The 18,039-nt window shown below is 43.4% G+C and overlaps 1 long non-coding RNA gene across 1 annotated transcript in view; it reads left to right on the top strand.

Moving 5' to 3' along the window:
• Positions 1 to 18,039, top strand: part of LOC112543787 (uncharacterized) — a 70,362-nt gene that overhangs the window by 17,313 nt on the left and 35,010 nt on the right. Inside the window, exon 4 of the long non-coding RNA XR_003087024.2 lies at positions 2,082 to 2,220. This is a non-coding gene — a long non-coding RNA (uncharacterized LOC112543787). The remainder of the gene's footprint in view (positions 1 to 2,081; positions 2,221 to 18,039) is intronic.

Here is an 18,039-nt window from a genome sequence, read left to right on the forward strand (position 1 = left end):
TAGAAGGCATTCATAAAAAAAGCTTTCTAATTTGTTAGAGACTGAGATGTTTTCAATGGGTTTTTAAAACAGTTTGTAGAATTCTCTTGCAGAGATCTAATTCTCTGTTATGGCATCGTTTAAAGACAAAGCCCATAGAAAGGGGTTTTTTTTATACATGCACACACAGACACTTTTCAATCTAGCGGTTTTTCCAAAAGGTATGCAGAGATAGGTGTAATTTAACTCTATGTTTTTAACTTTAATTTGGGACTTATTTAACAGAATATACCTAATGTGTAAATAACAATATGCTTTTAAATGTTATTATTTATATTAGTCCATTAGCTCTTTGAGACTGATGTCCTTTTTCTAGAGAATAGGCTCTTCCCCTGCATAAACACACACTGGGTCCAAGTACTGCTATTGAGGGTAATGCTATTTAATTGTTGTTTTTTTAAGGAAAAAATATCATTGTCCTACGTATTTGAATGTAATGGTCTGTGTATGCCTGGAACCAAAGTTAATTTCTCCAACAGTATTGCCTGGCACGTTTTAAGCCTACTACTTTTGGAAGTGTTTCTGTAACATCTAATTGTCTCATTGGGCCAACTTCTGGTCCGGTTTACAGTCATCTAGAACAGAATAAAATTGAAATGATGGCCGATTGAATCCAAATAACACAAGCATTTGGACACAATATTTCTGTCTTATAATGGCATTATTTGCAGTCACATTTTTGTCAGATTCATATTGCACTGTAACAATATTATTGCTTTGATTTAGACACACTGCTGATGCATCCCACATTTCTAGTGCACACTGCCATACAAGGTATATAAACTCCATTCTCTATTCAGTTAGTAAGCTCCTATGTTGTGAATTTGTGGTTTCTGAAGATACACTGGATAGGCAGATGAACAAATGTCACACTTCTAAATATATAGGAATTTGGAATTGATTATATGTTCTGCTTTTTGTGTGGATAAATGTGTATGATATCAATTGCTCTTGAAAACGGCTTTGCAAAAAAAAAAGTTTGGTTGTTTGTGTTTCTGTTTTAGTTTAATGTGTTTGAAGCTCCTTTTAGTTCCACTCAGAGCAGGACAAGTGCTTTCATTCTGCATTAGTTGATTGTTTCCATCAGTGTCACTTACCCCTCCCCATTTTTCACACCTCCTACTGTGTACGATTGCCTGCTGCACCATTTATTTTTGCAATGTGTAAACTGTTACTTCCTCCAACAAATCAGATCTGCTAAGGGTGAAATTAAAGGTCTGAAGGGGTGACTGTCCTGCTGGTTTTGACATTTTAAGATTTTAGGATCAGGTGAGAAACAGCTGCCCTTTTCTACATATAGATATTTATTAACTGTCCAGAGGATTTATGGAATCAGAAAAGCATTACCTTGGCATCACAACTAAAGAGGAGTATATTCTGGGAAATATACACTACATTTCTTGTGAGATCTAGCAGCTAACAGGATGAGAAATAATTAGCCTGTAACTTCAAGCAGTCAGCAGGAGTGCTTGGAACCGACACTTTAGTGCCAAGGTTAAAAAATCAGGATACACACTGATTTAAAATTGACAGCTGTGTGCCTAAGGCAAATGTTTGAATGTGGCCTCCATATATGATCTCTGGCCCAATTCTGCAAACCTTTACTCAAATGACTGGTTCTTCCTCATGGGAGTAATCCCACTGACATTAATGAGAAGGGTTATTCCTGTGCATGCCTGTGGGTTTGTAGGACTGGATCTGTGGATTCCAAACTATAGATAAAAGATGATGCTACACTGTAGTTTTATGTGTCAGAGAATGGACAGTCATCTGTAATGGAATGAGGGCTGGCACAGTGACAGTAGAAGGAAAGACCTTAGAAAATGTTTTACTTGCATATTCTTGGTACCTATCCCATTATACTTCTCTCTCTGGCTTTTTACTTTTATTTCTCCTCTTTTTCCTCCTTTGCTAAAACTAATTTAACATTGTCATGTGGGTAATCTCACACATTTGTCTAGTCCGAGTGAACGCAATAGTAGGACTTGAACAAATAAAGATACTTCCAGAATTGACATAATAAATGGTTATTATTTTTTTAGGTTTGTTAAGAAAGAAAATCCACAACAATAACAAGAGGAAGAGAATAGTGAAAGAAATGTAGCCGTGTTAGTCTGGTGTAGCTGAAACAAAATACAGGACTATGAGAAAGCACTCACTTAGGACATCCTCTGCATGCAGGTAAGGAACAATCTTTTTGAGCTGTGAGTTCAATGTGCCTTTTCCAAGATAATTTTCTATTGCAAGTCTCATGTGCTGCTTTTCAGCAGCAGTTGTTTAGGAAGCTAGATTGTTCATTTAAAGATCTAGGTAAGTATGCTTTCCTGCAAAGGGAACAATTAAGTTCTCCCAAACACACAGAAGCATCAGAATTCACAGCATGTATTTTACAAGGGTAATAAAGTTTTATATGCATTTACTGGAGAAACAGTGTGCAGTGAAATACCTAATGCTCCCAATTATCCACTGAAATAAATGGAGGGGGGAGAAACTGGATAAATTTGGCAAAGGCTTAATTATTTTGCATTTTAACTTCTCAGTTCTTAGCAATAAATGCTCATTTTGCTATCCATTTCATGGCTCTATTACTTGATCTGGGTTCTTGTAATTGAGCTCCTTGAGTTCAGGAGACTGCCCAATGTCAGTGTGAAGACTACGGGAAAGTCTTGACATCAATTACAACGTTACACACAACATAAAATTTAACAACTCGAATCAGCCTTTCATTGCTATTGAAAGCAACTGCTTCTTAAAATCTTAAAAAGTAATCAGCTTCTAAAAGGTCTAGATTTTTTCCAAAAGAGAACACCTTACCTTAGCCTGTTTTTTTTTTTTCAAACGTTACTTCAGTTCTGTTGTATAATACAGAGGCATTTTGATAGGTAAGTAGATTCTTTTTAAATTCAAAAAGAAATTGATCTGCTGGGTACATGAAAATTCATTGAAGCAAAAATCAAATTAAGTGGGTCAGATTGTGTATTGACTTATGCAGCATATAACTCCACTGAGAAATCGAGGCAAGGCAACAATGTGCCCAAAGTGCAATGAAGACAAAATTTGGCCCATGGATTTTTATATATGTTCTTAAATGTATCGGAATTACAGTGAGGACTTGGGTGGCTTAGTGATAAAATACTAGCTTTCTACTTCAGCTAGAAATTTACATGAAGGCCTCAGCTCTTTCCCTCACTGACATGTGATCATCTCATAAAACACCAAAGTTTCTGCTTAGGGGAGGCCCAGACTAAGCAAGAATGGAGCCTGAGTTACCTCTCACCTCTAATAAGGGTGGTCCCTGCAGGTCAGAGCTGAGGTCGTCGGAAGGGCAGAGTGAGGAAGCTTGCTTGTCTTGCAGCTGCAAGTTCTGTGCCCTGGATAAATAAAAGGTTTAGTTTCTAATCTTTTAACCAAATAATCAGATAAAAATGTTAAAAAAATAGACCGACTTACACTGAAACTATTCTTTAAAAAAGACTTATCAAAAGACTTTTAGACTTGTCTTTCTCAATGCACTGAAGTGTAGCTAAAAAGCTACTTTGATTCCAAGTGGAACAGCTACACAAAAATGTTTAATGAATGTTGAACCTTGAGATGTTCTTAATAACAGGCTTTATGTGATGAGAAATATGTGAGTATGTCTGTGCAAGTGGGAGTGTTCCACTAGTTTATAATTACAGTACGTAAAATGTTACACATCTGAGCTGTATCTGCCTGCCAATGAGACCTTTATTTTGGGTTGGATGGGCAAAGATCTCACTAACATTCTTTTCATGGTATATGAAAACCACTATTTGGGAGGAGGGGAACGGTTAACATTTTTTTCTGGTGCATTAAGATCCAAGCATAACCTGGGTCACAACTGATTTGGGGGTGGATGTCCTGAAATTCCGTACAGAATCTGATCTTTTTATAATTCTCTTTCAATTGTTTCTGGTTGTGAAATTAGCATTTAACCTTCTGAACATCAAGAACCACAGCTATTAAGTTCAGTGCATGTATAGGGGGTACATTTAGGGGTAGGAATTAACACAGATAGCGCAAGGCACCTTAGCAAGTCATATGCACCCCATGCAAATACCTGTCATGGCTGCAGTCTCTGAGCTTGTGAGGAGCACAAGGACTGCTTCTTTCATGCACTCCTGGGATGCATATTGCTCTACAAAGGGTGGGGATCAACAGGGATGCTTTAGTCCCACCTCACTCTGCGTTTGGGGAGCAAAGAATGGTGACCCAGCATACTCTTCCTTGCATATCAGTAACCTTGGAGAGGGATTGTTCTTGTCAAGTTATTGCTGGGCTACAGTGTCTTGGTACCACCCCTTACTCAGGACTGTGCCTTAAAGGAACTGTCTCTCCCAGGACACTAGGGAATATGCAATTCTTGGACTCTTCATCTTGTGCATAGATGTGGAGTGAGAATTTCAAAAGCACTCAGCACTGGGGAACTTTGTACTCACTGAAATACGTGGTAAACACCAATTGACTTAAATGGGAGGACAGTTAAGTTAGCGTGGAGTACTTTTGAAAATCCCACATGTAGCTTTTTGCTATTCTTTTAAAATGTGAAATTGTATGCACCGAATGGACTTAAAATTAACACATTTGATGTCTTGGATTGAACGAGTGAAAACAATTTTGAATGTTGAGAGATAAAAATAGCTGCTTTGATGGAAAGAAAGAAAAATGTGTGCATTTGAATGTGTGTGTTCAAAGGATGAGAATTCAGTAATGGACATTTCTTTGCATAGGTTTTGATAAGAAATCCAAACTCCTGATCTGAGAATTGTTAGTGAGTCCTAGCTGCCAAGGTTTGAGGTGCTGGCTCATGTCTAGAACATGAGCTGTCTTGCAATTTATAATATCTATAACTTATGCTATGAGAAATAAACCTCAGAAAAGAATAAACTGAGTGTGAACCTTGAGAGAGAAAATCATCCCAAGAGCTGTCCATGAAGTAGTTTGGTAAGTGCACATTCTAATACATAATAAAATGAATAAGAACATAACATAAGAACATAAGAACGGCTGTACTGGGTCAGACCAAAGGTCCATCTAGCCCAGTATCCTGTCTACCGACAGTGGCCAGCACCAGGTGCCCGAGAGAGGGTGGATTGAAGACAACGATCAAGCGATTTGTCTCCTGCCATCCCTCTCCAGCCTCTGACAAACGGAGACCAGGGACACCATTCCTACCCCCTGCCTAATAGCCTTTTATGGACCTAACCTCCATGAAATTATTTAGCTTCCCTTTAATCTCTGTTACAGTCCTAGCCTTCACAGCCTCCTCTGGCAAGGAGTTCCATAGTTTGACTACACGCTGTGTGAAGAAGAACTTTCTTGTATTAGTTTTAAACCTGCTACTCATTAATTTCATTTGGTGTCCTCTACTTCTTCTATTATGGGAACTAATAAATAACTTTTCTTTATTTGCCCTCTCTACACCACTCATGATTTTATATACCGCTATCATATCCCCCGTCAGTCTCCTCTTTTCTAAACTGAAAATTCACAGTCGCTTTAACCTCTCTTCATATGGGACCCGTTCCAAACCCCTAATCATTTTAGTTGCCCTTTTCTGAACTCTTTCCAAGGTCAAATTATGTACAACTAATCATTTTAAATATAAATAACTTGCTAAGAATATAGTCATAGAAATCAAAATCAATTTTATTACCATGATAGCCACAAAGCTCTAAAAAAGTTTTTGTATTTTTTGAATGAACAAGAAAATAAAAAATGACCTCTTCCTGGATTACACAGTTTTCAACCCACAATACCTACCCTTTTAACTGTCCCTAATAATTCAGCAACACAATGCATAAACTCTCCTAATCAATGCCATTTTTACATAAAAGCAAAGCACTGTTTCCCATCATAAAATGTTATAGTGTTTACACAAAGCTGCAGCTAACATCGTAAAACTCTATTGATTTCCCAGTGGGATTCTAAAAGGACACTTGACTGGGCCACACGACACACTGGTTTCTAACTCCAAAATACAAGTGATTTCTTTTTGGAAACAAGATCCCAAATATTGCTCTTATCAATCAGACTTTTCAATTAGTATGTACTAAATAAGCTATACTATAAGGGAGAGCTACCTCCAGAAAACTTCACCTTCAGCAGTATTTTTATGAAAACAACTTTGGAAATATCTATCATAATATCATGTTTTGGGGGTTGGTTAATTTCTTTAAGATGAGCCTCTTTAATGATACTACAGTTCCTATACACCAGGCCTCATCCAAAGTCCCATGAGATTAAAGGAAAGAGCCCTAACTGATTTAAGTGAACTTTGAATCAGTCCTATACTGATGATTCCTGCCATTTGCTGAAAACATTTAAAAAAATTGGCAATTTAGTAGAGTAGTCTCCAAGACACCTGATTTACCATATTTTCCAAGGGACATTAGTGAATCTTTAAGCAATAGTTAAAAATCATAAGGTATTTTTTCACAGGGGAATGTAAAATGGAATGATCTGATCAAACAATAATTTAAAAAAATCTCCTATACTGTGTTATATATTAAAATTGCTACATATGATTTAAAAATTTATACAACGTGAAGTCTTCTAATGAAAACTGACTGGCACGGTGGTGGGGAGAAGCAATAATGTTCCTGGATATTTTCTTTCTATTGTTGAAATCCTACACTTCTATGAATTAAATGAACTAAAGGAAATAAAATCTTTTCCTGACAGGCTGTCACACCAGCCCCAGTCATTTTTATAGTTTTTGTTGCCTGAAATAATTTGCTGTACTTAATGAAATAGTTCTAAATATTTAATAAATTATCTAAATTAGTAGGCTCATATCCTGCTCCCTTCTAATGAACAGGAATTTTGCAGTTGACTTTAATGGGCATAGGTTCTGTCTCAGTAAGATGAAATCCACCGCTGCACTGAATATGAAGATGGTCATGCTGAGTTCCCAAACTCAGTGCAGAGAGACTGGAGTAGTTAGTTTTCAATTACAAAGAAAACTTGGCATGAAAAATGAGAGGGTAAAATGTGTTCATTGGGAAATACTCATCTTTAACTAATAAAGGCTTTTAATATACACTTTCTTTCCCTCTCTCACTCAATTAAAAATATGTTAATACAATGTTCAGTTTCAGATTGAAACCCACAAGGGTCAGGAAATTCAGAATTAAGACTCCCACGTTAACCTTAATTCTGCCCCCATTGTGCATATTGCATTTTATGATTGGATCTTTCATTACATGATCACATAACATTGGACCAATGTGACATGCTAAAAGTGATGTTGAATAAGAGTGTGGTTTGTTATAGAGGTTAAAGAAATGTCAGCATTACTAAGTATTTCTCCTTTTGTCTAACTGCTATTTTCGCAGAATTGTTATTATTGAAAGAAATGTTACAAACAAGTGCACAAGTATATAAAGGTTTTTCTGTTAATTATGGTTCATGCAATCAAGTAAATACGGAGTTTCTGCTTAGTTTTTTCTCAGGCATTTAAGGGGAGTTTTGTCTGAAGAAAGACTTTCCAATTTGGCTTTGTATATGTTCTGTATTGTTGCATTCCTCATTTATTTCTGTAGAGATTGTGCAAATTATATCAAACTATAGGAAGACATACATTTTTTCTTTTTGGAGCATAACTTTAATTTGCAAAGAAAATACAAAACATTTATGAAACTTTTTTGTTTAAAAATTGGATACTTTCAACAACAAAATTACATTCAAAATTTTCAGCCAACCCTGCTTAATAGAGTTTATTGCCTAAAGTCAAAATGTTACCAGAGTCTGAATAGAAGGGTACATTTTCAGAACGATGGAAAATGAATGAGTAAAATGTGTTCATTGGGAAATACTCATATTTAACTAATAAAGGCTTTTAATATACACTTCTTTCTGTTTTTCACATATTAAAATATGTTAATACAATGTTCAGTTTCAGATTGAAACCCACAATGGTTAGGAAATTCAGAATTAAGACTCCCATGTTAACCTTAATTCTGCCCCCATTGTGCATATTGCATTTTATTATTGGATCTTTCATTACACGATCACATAATATTGGAGCAATGTGACATGCTGAAAGTGATGTCTTTTCCTGGGGCAATTTGTGCATCTACATTTCGTACCCATAGTTCAAATGGGACCAAATGAGAACATCTGCCTCAAACTACCTGATTGCAAAGATGCAAATACTCAGATTTGCATATGCAATGTGTCTTGGATGCAAAAATTAATCCAAACTCTGAGCATGGAAGCTGTGTCCAAGACAGAGACGTGCAAGCCCTTTGAAAACTATCTATGAGTCTTGCCAGATTTGTGCAGTCAAACCTCCACAATCACAGAGAATCCTGCAGATCCTGATGTGGAAATACTGCCATTTTAGGTCTGATCTACATTACTGAGTTAGATCAATGTAAACTTCGGTGCACCTAATTATGTCCGTATTTACACTACAGCCTGGTCTTGGCAATGTATGTGCCCTACTACATCAGTATAATTCCATCTCCATGAGAAGCATAGCACATATATCCATGTAGGTAGGGGGATGCAGTGTCTGCGTAGACACCATGTTATTATGTTGATTGTTATCTCTCTTATCATTTCAGCAGATCTGTGAAATTGTCAAGAAAGCTGGGCAACTAAAGCCCAGCTGTCTTCATCTCTCCTGGAAAGCTGGGCAGCTGGCCCCCTCTCTAGGCTGGGGGAAAAGGTGAGAAGCCTGGGTAGCTTTATTGCCATGAAAATTGGCAATAAAAATAGTTAAAGAAAAGAAAAAAAGTAGAAGAAGGGCACCTGGCCCCTGCTCATTAGTGGGTGAGAAGCCGCAGGAAGTTCCCCTTACTTCCAGAAGGGAATAGCCACCAAAAACCCCCAGGCAGCGTCCCACACTCAGTGGAGGTTGGGGGGGGGGGGAGGGGAGGAGTGTAGAGCTGAGGAAGGGGGCAGCCTGCTAGCATCCTGGGGGCCTGGCTGTCCCCCAGGTTCCCAGCAGGGATTTGCCAGCAGAAATGAAAAGGGTGCTTTCAGCCCTCCACACTCTCCCTCTTAGTTGGTGGAAATGGTCCTTGTGAGGCTGTGTACCACCAACCCAAGACCCCTTCTGGCTTTATACGCTGTGAATCTATGAGCTTTGTGCACAATGAATAGTCCCATTGGCTCCAAGGAGGCTGTTCACTATACATAAAGTTACTTGGATTCCCTAAGGGCACATCTACACTGCACACTTATTTTGGAATAAGCTATTTTGGAGGAAATACTCCGAAATGACTTATTCCAAAATAGCGCATCTACACAGCAAATGCCCAAAATAGCTCTGAGCTATTTTGAAATAGAGCGTCCACACTCACTGGATGCTGAATCGCATTTAAGGCCACCTGGAGGCAGGGCATCAGGACAGCACTCACTTCCTGGAGCTGCTGCCTAAGGCTATGGGAGGCTTGAGCTTAAAGGGATCCCTCCTGTGCATCCGTGTCTCAGGCTCTTCTCCTTTGCCTACCTCACTGAGGTACAGCAAAGCATTTTCTTTGCCTGCTGTAGTTGCCCTTGTAGACACCTCAGGTCTCTAGCCATGGAGCCAGAGCTGTTTCCTAGCAGTCAACAGCTCTTACACACCTTGGTGCACCTCCTGCTGCAGTTTGTGTGAGCTGCCTTCCTGGCCCTGCAGGAACAGGACCCCCAGCTCCTTGTGCAAGGGCATCATTTCAGTAGGGTGGGGGGAGGCAGCAGCTGTGCACTCCAGGACCCAGCTTACCTTTCATCCCGTTCCCTGGATGCTAAGGGCATGAGGGGAAAGTACTTGCGTTCCGTGTATGCCTCTCAAACCTGGATGGTGAGGTCCCTTCACCCTCCTGCTGCTGCAGCTCCTGCCAGGTGTCATGGTGCAGCTGGAGGTCCTCTTTGAGTCTCCAGTCCATGGAGTGCTGCTGTGATATGCTTCCTCTGGAGGTCCTTGTGGGCTTTCCTACACTGGTGGGTCATGTGGTGTTGGGAGGATGGCACTGCTCCCCTCTTGTAGCTGGTCTGTCTGGGGTGAACAAAGAGAAGGGCAGTCATCCTGGGAGACACTGTGCATGAAGCCTAGCCCTCATCTCTAAGCCGAGACCAAAAGGTCAGACGAAGGCGATGTGCTTTGAACAAGGCCATCTGTGGCCAAGACAGCAGGCCATTCCCTGCAGGGGCACAGATGTCTAAGGGGGTAGTCTCACTACCACCATGTCCTGGGGACAAGCAGGCATGAGAAGGTGCTGGCCTGACTGGGAGCCTATGGGCGGGGTGGGGGGCCATAGGACAGTGGGGCTTCTCTCCGTACCACACACATGCTGGGTCCAGCAATAGCAGTGTCTCATAGGGAGAGATATTGTATCCCTGCCTTCTGGAGAAGAGGGGGGCAGGGCATTGGGGGGAGGTGTGTGTGAGCGGCAGATGCTCTTCTGCCTCGCTGCATTGTCCCTGGGAGCAGGTGTGTGTGTGCGCCCAGCCTAGCCTAGCCTCCTTCTAGTGGTGGCTTGTGGTGGGAAGGTGACCCACCCCGGTGTCTGGAGTAAGACAGGTCTCTCTAGACACCCTGTGAGCCAGAGCACAAGGGCCCTCTGTTGCTGCCTCCTAGGGCTGTCCGCCCTGAACTAGCATTCCACATGCTCTCATCTGCACAGGCCAGGCGAGAATCGCACGGCTGCCCCTCGCCGCCTGCTGCCTCCACCCATCTGTGTGTCTAAGGAACGTAATGGCACTCACCTGAGGGGGCTTCCCCAGCTTTGCATGATGCTCAGGAGACATCCTGGGTGGGGAGTACCGGCTCCAGGGCGAGCATGACCCCCTGAATAGCAGGCATTGAGCTGGTGCTGGTCTCATCTGGCTCCTCCTTCTCTTCCTCCTCCCAACTGGCTCTGCCCCCCCGAGAGGGCAACAATGGGTGTTTCCAGTCCTGAGTCCACAATGAGGTGGGGAAGGGACTGACCTGCCTCCTGGTATATGGTGGAGTTGGGTGTAGTAAGGTCAGGCTTATGGTGCTGTCCTAGAGTGGGAGCTGCATTCCCTGCCGTGGCATAGGCCTGCCTGAGCTCTTGGCCAGGCTGTCGCCCATCTGGCTGTAGACATCTGCATTCCTGCATCTGGTGCGGAGATCCTGGAGGTTTACCTTCTCTCCCCAGACCTCAGTGAGGTTCAGGATCCCCGCAGCAGACCAAGAAGGCGCATGTCTCTTCCGTCCTCAAGTGAGGCCCTGGGAGTTGGCTTCTGGTTCCCTAGAAGCAGAGGAGGGCTCAGTGGGAGCAACAGGGTTGCTCATGGCAGCAGAAAGTGCTGATCTGGCAGCTATTGTGTGGCTTGGACCTGAGGCGACACGTTTAAGGGCTGCCGAGGAAGGGGAACTACAGAGTTTTGATGAGTGCGGACAGAGAGGCCAGCAGGGCTCCTGTGTGATTTCCTGGAGGCCCCTTTTTTCAAAATGACTCCAGCTGCCCTGTCTACACATGTCCTATTCTGAAATAGCTATTTTGGAATAGGTGTTACTCCTCATACAATGAGGGTTACAGATTCTAGAATAAGACATCCGTTATTTTGAAATAACTAGCGCGCTGTGTAGATGCTTGCATGGTTATTTCAGAATAATGTCCATTATTCTGGAATAATGCTGCTGTGTAGGCGTGCCCTAAATGTTTCTAGAATCAGGACCATGGGGGTATTTGGCATACTTCCAATCTTGAGATATAGCCTTCCCCAAAAGGATTGGATTTTGGGTTCTAATTATACCCATCTCTAATTGTCATTTAATACATTTCCACTACATGCATCTGATGAAGTGGGTCTTTGACCATGAAAGCTTATGCTCCAATAATTCTGTTAGTCTATAAGGTGCCACAGGACTGCTCGTTGTTTTTACAGATCCAGACTAACACTTAATACTTGATACTTAATTTTCTTGGAGCCCTTTGTTTTGTTTATGTAGAAAAAGAAGTAAATTGGCAATAAAAATAATTAAAGAAAAGAAAAAAGTAGAAGAGGGGAGTGAGTCTGGAAAATTGTACTTGGCTTGTACGCAATAGAACGTCAAGTTCTTAGTTTTTGCTGGATAGTGAACATTATCAGCCTTAATTGTTCAGCCTTATATTTTCACATACACATTTAAAACAAATATTTGTCTTAAAAAAATCCCTAAAATAACTACATAACAGATTTATTTTGTTGCATGACTTGGAACAGCAGGAGTTGTTGCCATTCAGGACTGAGATAAGCAATGAAGTGTGTAAAGATCAAATGAACACATTTTCTCATGTTGATGTTTCTTCACTTGGTTCCATTGTGGTCATTTGTCACAACTGGGATCCTTCAAAGAAGAGTCTTTGCTAATAATCTTAGTAATATTAGCATCCCCTTTCTAACATCCAGCTGTCAGAGAGGTGAGACTGTAACAACATCCCCAAGTACTTAGTGACATGAGGAGAGAATGAATGGGTTTGGGAAAACTGTGGTTGGCAGCTGCACTCCTTTAGCACAATGGAACTTTCTACATCAAGGTAATGCACATCCCTACAGTATACAGAGCTTTGTCAGGGGCAGCAGACAGCTGTGGAAAGGACTTTCATAGGAGCTCAGTACCATCTAAAATCTCATTACCTCCTGCTTTAAGTGAAAGGCATATTTCTTCAACCTTGCCTTCTCTAGAATAAACATATAACAACATGCACGTGTGCAAATATTTTTTTTTTCAAAACAAAATGCTGCATCACACACTTTTCTCCTCCTTATGACAGAACATCAGACAAATGTTAGTCACATTGCTTAATGTATTACTAGAAGGTGCTCAGATACCATGGTGATGAGAATGGTATGATATAGAGTCTTGTCAGATGGATGGACAGTCTGTCTGTTTGTTCAAGATCTCCTCCTAAACCGTAAGCGTTAAAATTCAGTATACAGCTTCCTCTTATCATAACTTAAAACAAGATCAGGGTTTGGTTGTGCCAGGAAAATGGGATGTGCCTGGAATGGGATTGTTTCTCATATAACCGTACAGAAAAGAGACAGAATCACCTACCTACTCCCATCCGGGACTGCACCAGCCTTGAGCCTTCCATCCCCCAGGTACCCTTTAGGGATGATGGCAGCTGAAGCTACCCTCCCTGATTTGTACAGGAACAATACTGGTTGCTTTCCTTCATCAGGGAGCGAGGGGAAAGTGCACAGTTTTCACTATTCCTCACTCTGTACGGGTAGTACAGGGGACAGACAAACTTGGACCTGCCTCAGTTGGAAGACATGCACCCCACCCTCGCCTGTGCCTGCAGGCATGGAGCATGCAGCAGCCATGGAGAGGTGCTTCTCACCTGGCCTCAAGCTGCTGCAGTGAGAGAGGGTTGAGTTAGTCCTCTTTCCCTGGGGTAGCCTGAATACTGAACCGCACATCTCCAGTCCTGCCCAGAGCAGTGATTCAAATGAAGCATATACATTTTCATTTTATTTCCCAAAACACAAAAATTAATTTATTTAAGGACCCTGTGATGGATAGGAGGAATGCTGGCCATCACCCAGTGACTAAAGGGTTAAACTTAGTTAGCAAGGATGTTGGCAGGGGCTCAGAAGAACAAATGGGATACAATGCTCAAATCTGAATTGCTTATAGATAGCTTGCCTGATCTCTGTCTGTGAAAAATTCTAAGTTAAGGGCTGGAAGGAGGAGATGTAGTAATCAGAATTACTATGTCTATAAGAATATTGGACATGGGAGTGAACTGGGCCTTGAAGTACAGATCAGTATGGATTATGAATAAAGAAATCATATATGTAGTCACTATCAGGTTATTTTTCTTTATTTTGCTGTTTGGTAAAACTTCTCTGTGTAAAATCCATGCGCTTCCAACCCTGCATTCACTATTTAAGCTGTGCCCAAAGATACCATTTTTTCTCTCTGGGTATGTCTACACTACAAAGTTAGTTCGAACTAATGGACGTTAGTTCGAACTAACTTTCATAGGCGCTACACTAGCACTCCGTTAGTTCAAATTTAATTCGAACTAACGGAGCGCTTAGTTTGAACTAGGAAAACCTCATTTTACGAGGATTAAGCCTAGTTCGAACTAGCTAGTTCGAATTAAGGAGTGTGTAGCCCCTTAATTCGAACTAGTGGGAGGCTAGCCCTCCCCAGGTTTCCCTGGTGGCCACTGTGGCCAACACCAGGGAAACTCTTCTGCCCCCCTCCCGGCCCCCTTAAAGGGGCACGGGCTGGCTACGGTGCCCGTGCCAGGTGCAAGCCTGCTAGCACCCAGCCAGCAGACCCTGCACCTGGCACGGATCGAGCCACCCACCCGATGCCCCCCAGCCCTCCGCCTCTTCCCAGGACCAGGCTGGCGGCTCCCGGGAGCTTGCCCGGGACCACAAGAGGCGGGCACCCGCCTGGGCTAGTGCGGACATCGTGGACCTCGTCCACGACCACCACACTAGGCACAGGAAAGTGGCCGTCTAGGGCAGGAGAGCTGCCAGCCTGGCCACCCAGGAGCAGGTGTGCAAGAGAATCAAGGGGGTCCAGTAAGACCCCCGACCCTGAGCCCTGAGCTTACAATGGCCGTCCTGGGTCAGACCAAAGGTCCATCTAGCCCAGTAGCCTGTCTGCAGACAGCGGCCAACCCTAGGGACCCTGGAGGGGATGGACCGAAGACAGTGACCAAGCCATTTGTCTCATGCCATCCCTCTCCAGCCTTCCACAAACTTCAGGCAGGGACACCATTCCTACCCCCTGGCTAATACTACTCCAGGGACCCAGCCTCCATGACTTGATCTCACTTCCCTTTAAACTCTGTTCTAGTTCTAGTCTTCACAGCCTCCTGCAGCAAGGAGTTCCACAGGTTGACTCTGTGCTTTGTGAAGAACAACTTTCTGTTACTACTTTGAAGCCTGCTACCCATTCCTTTCCTTTGGTGTCCTCTAGTCCTTCTTTATGGGAACTAATGAAGAACTTTTCTGTATGCACCCTCTCCTCCTCACTCATGCTTTTAGAGACCTCTATCCTGTCCTCCCTCCGTCTCCTCTTTTCTAAGCTGAAAAGTCCCAGTCTGTTTAGCCTCTCTTCATATGGGACCTGTTCCCAACCCCTGATCATTTTAGTTGCCCTCTCCTCTCCCAGCCTCTCTCTTCCCGTCTCCCACCTCCTTTTCCCAGTCTCCCCCAGTTTTGTTCAATAAAGACAGATTCCATTTTGGAAGACACGCTATCTTTATTTTGTACATCAAGAAGAGGGGCTAGGGAAGGGTAAGTGGAAGGAGGCGAGGGAGGAATGGGGCACGAGCCCCTGATGGGGAGGACTGGGCTGGCTCTGCGGGCTTCTGGGGGTGGAAGCTCTTCTGCAGCCCCCCAATTGCCCCCTCTTCCCAGATGGCAGCCTGTGGCAAGTGCAGCCGGTCTGATGGCCGAGTGCTGTGATGTGCCCAGTGTGGGTAGTCTGGGCACTCCAAGTCAGGTCTGCTTTGCAAGCGGGGCACCCCTGAGAACTGTCTGTCTGGGGTGGGGGTCGGGACCCTTTAAGCACAGCCCTCGGCTAGCCTGAGACAGCATCTCCACGCTCTAAGTCCTCCTCTGATGCCCTGCCGGCATTGCTTCCGGCCATCCTTAAGCCCGGTTCAGGGTCCGCTTAATGTGGACTTGCTAGTTCGAATTAACAAAATGCTAATTCGAACTAGTTTTTTAGTCTAGATCCGTTAGTTTGAATTAGCTTAGTTCGAATTAACTAATTCGAACTAAGTTAGTTCGAATTAGCGCTGTAGTGTAGACATACCCTTTGTGTTTTAGACTACATCTAGACTGTAGGGCTCTCAAGTGATTAAAAGAAAATTATGATTAATCACATGATTAAAAAAATTAATTGTGATTAATTGCTGATTAATTGTGTGCACTGCCCCTTTGAAATGCTGTGGTGGTGTTTCAAAGGGGCAACGCTGCCCCTTTGAAGCAGTGCCCCGCTTCCTCAAAGGGGCAGTGCATTAAGAACTAAGGGTCAGCTGGGGACTCCAGTTGATCTCAGACTCCTAATGGGCTGCCCCTTTGAAGTGCAGCATTAATGCCTGCGATTAACACGTTAAATAAATTAACATGTTAATCCTTCCCTGCATTAATTGTAGGCATTAATGCATATCAATTGACAGCCCTACTAAACTGTTTTGCTTTTTCGGGATACCGGAGTTATCCCAGAAAAGTAACGCTGCATCCAAGGAATGCATCCACTTAAAAAAAAAAAATTCAAAAAAACAGATGCACTCTTTGCCATCTCTGTAAACCTCATTCTATGAGGAATAAGGAATGTGTCAAAAGAGCACTTACTTCCAACATTTGGTGCTGAATAGACACACCAAATTTCAGAAGAGCCTCTTTTGAAAGTAAATTGGAAAAAGATACTGCAAATTGTGTTTCTTTTTCTGATTTAACATTGCAGTGTAGACCTAGCCTTAATCTGCTATTTTCTTAGTTGCTCTGTAACATCTAATAACCAAGTATGCTTTATTAAGTATATCTTTTTTTGTTAATAAAATCACCTTTTTTAAGGTGATGATTTGATTCTTGTGTCCTGGAAGGAAACAGGAGGTCTGTGTCTGTGTATGCATGCCTAAGACAGGGGGTATGTCTACACTAGCTCGTTAGTTCGAGCTAGGTAGGGTAATTAGGGCAAGTGGAGTTGCAAATGAATCCCGGGATTTAAATTAGTGCAAGCGGCAGGGAGTAGGTAGTTCGAATTAGAAATCCTAATTCGAACTACCATTACTCCTCATTCCACGAGGAGTAATGGTAGTTCGAATTAGGATCTCTAATTTGAACTATCTACTCCGTGCTGCGTGAAGCCGCGTGCACGGAGTTTGGACTCAGGGGGATTTAAAAATGGCGGCGTCAGGAAACATGCAAATGAAGCCCGGGATATTTAAATCCCAGGCTTCATTTGCAACTCCACTTGCCCTAATTGCCCTACCTAGCTTGAACTAATGAGCTAGTGTAGACATACCCTGAGAGGTCAGCTACCAGGGACTGCAGTTTGTTTTCTCTTTTTTCCTCTGGGTATGTCTAAACTACAAAGTTAATTCGAACTAACAGCTGTTAGTTCGAATTAACTTTGATAGGTGCTACACTAGCAATCTGCTAGTTCAAACTTAATTCGAACTAGCGGAGCGCTTAATTCGAACTAAGTAAACCTCATTGTACGAGGACTAACGCCTAGTTCGAATTAAGTAGTTCGAATTAAGGGCTGTGTAGCCACTTAATTCAAACTAGTGGGAGGCTAGCCCTTCCCAGGTTCCCCTGGTGGCCACTCTGGGCACAACCAGGAAAACTCCTCTCCTCTCCCCCAGCCCCAGGCCCTTAAAGGGGTAGACTCTGGCCAGATGGCACTTGACACAGCCAGCCCTGCCAGCAGTCTCTGCCCCGAACCAGTGGCCCCATGATGAGCCAGGGAGCCAGTGCCAGCGAGCCATCCCCTGCCCAGTCCCCCAGCACCCAGGGGCCATCCAGGGGACGTAGACGGCGCACGCCCTCCTGGTTTAGTGCGGAGGTCATGGACCTCATTGAGGTTTGGGGGCAGGCCCCCAACCTCCATGATCTCCGCACTAGGTGGAGGAACGTGGCTGTCTACGGCCGCATAGCAGCCGCCATGGCCCTAAAGGGACACAGGCACACCCAGGAGCAGGTGCGCCTGAAAGTAAAGCAGCTGCATGAGGCGTATGCCAGGGCCACCAGGGGCGGCGTCGCAGCAGGGGCTGCCACCTGCCCCTACTTCCCCACCCTCGACCGACTCTTGGGGGGCAGGGTGGTCCGTGCCAGCCCAGGGGACAGCGAGCCGGGACCGGAGGGCCCTGACCTGGGCACACCAGAGGGGCCACCACAAGATGTTGCAGCAGGGTCGTCCAGGGAGACCGTACCGGGTAAGTAGTTCGAATTAAGTAGTTCGGGGGTGGGGGAGGCGGGAGGGAGACCAGAGACTGCGTGCGTGGGCCATGCCTTCCATGGATCATGCAGACACCTGTGCATGTGCCATGCCACTCTTGG

This window comes from Pelodiscus sinensis, chromosome 3 (genome assembly GCF_049634645.1).
Source record: "Pelodiscus sinensis isolate JC-2024 chromosome 3, ASM4963464v1, whole genome shotgun sequence".
In the NCBI taxonomy this organism is placed as follows: domain Eukaryota; kingdom Metazoa; phylum Chordata; order Testudines; family Trionychidae; genus Pelodiscus; species Pelodiscus sinensis.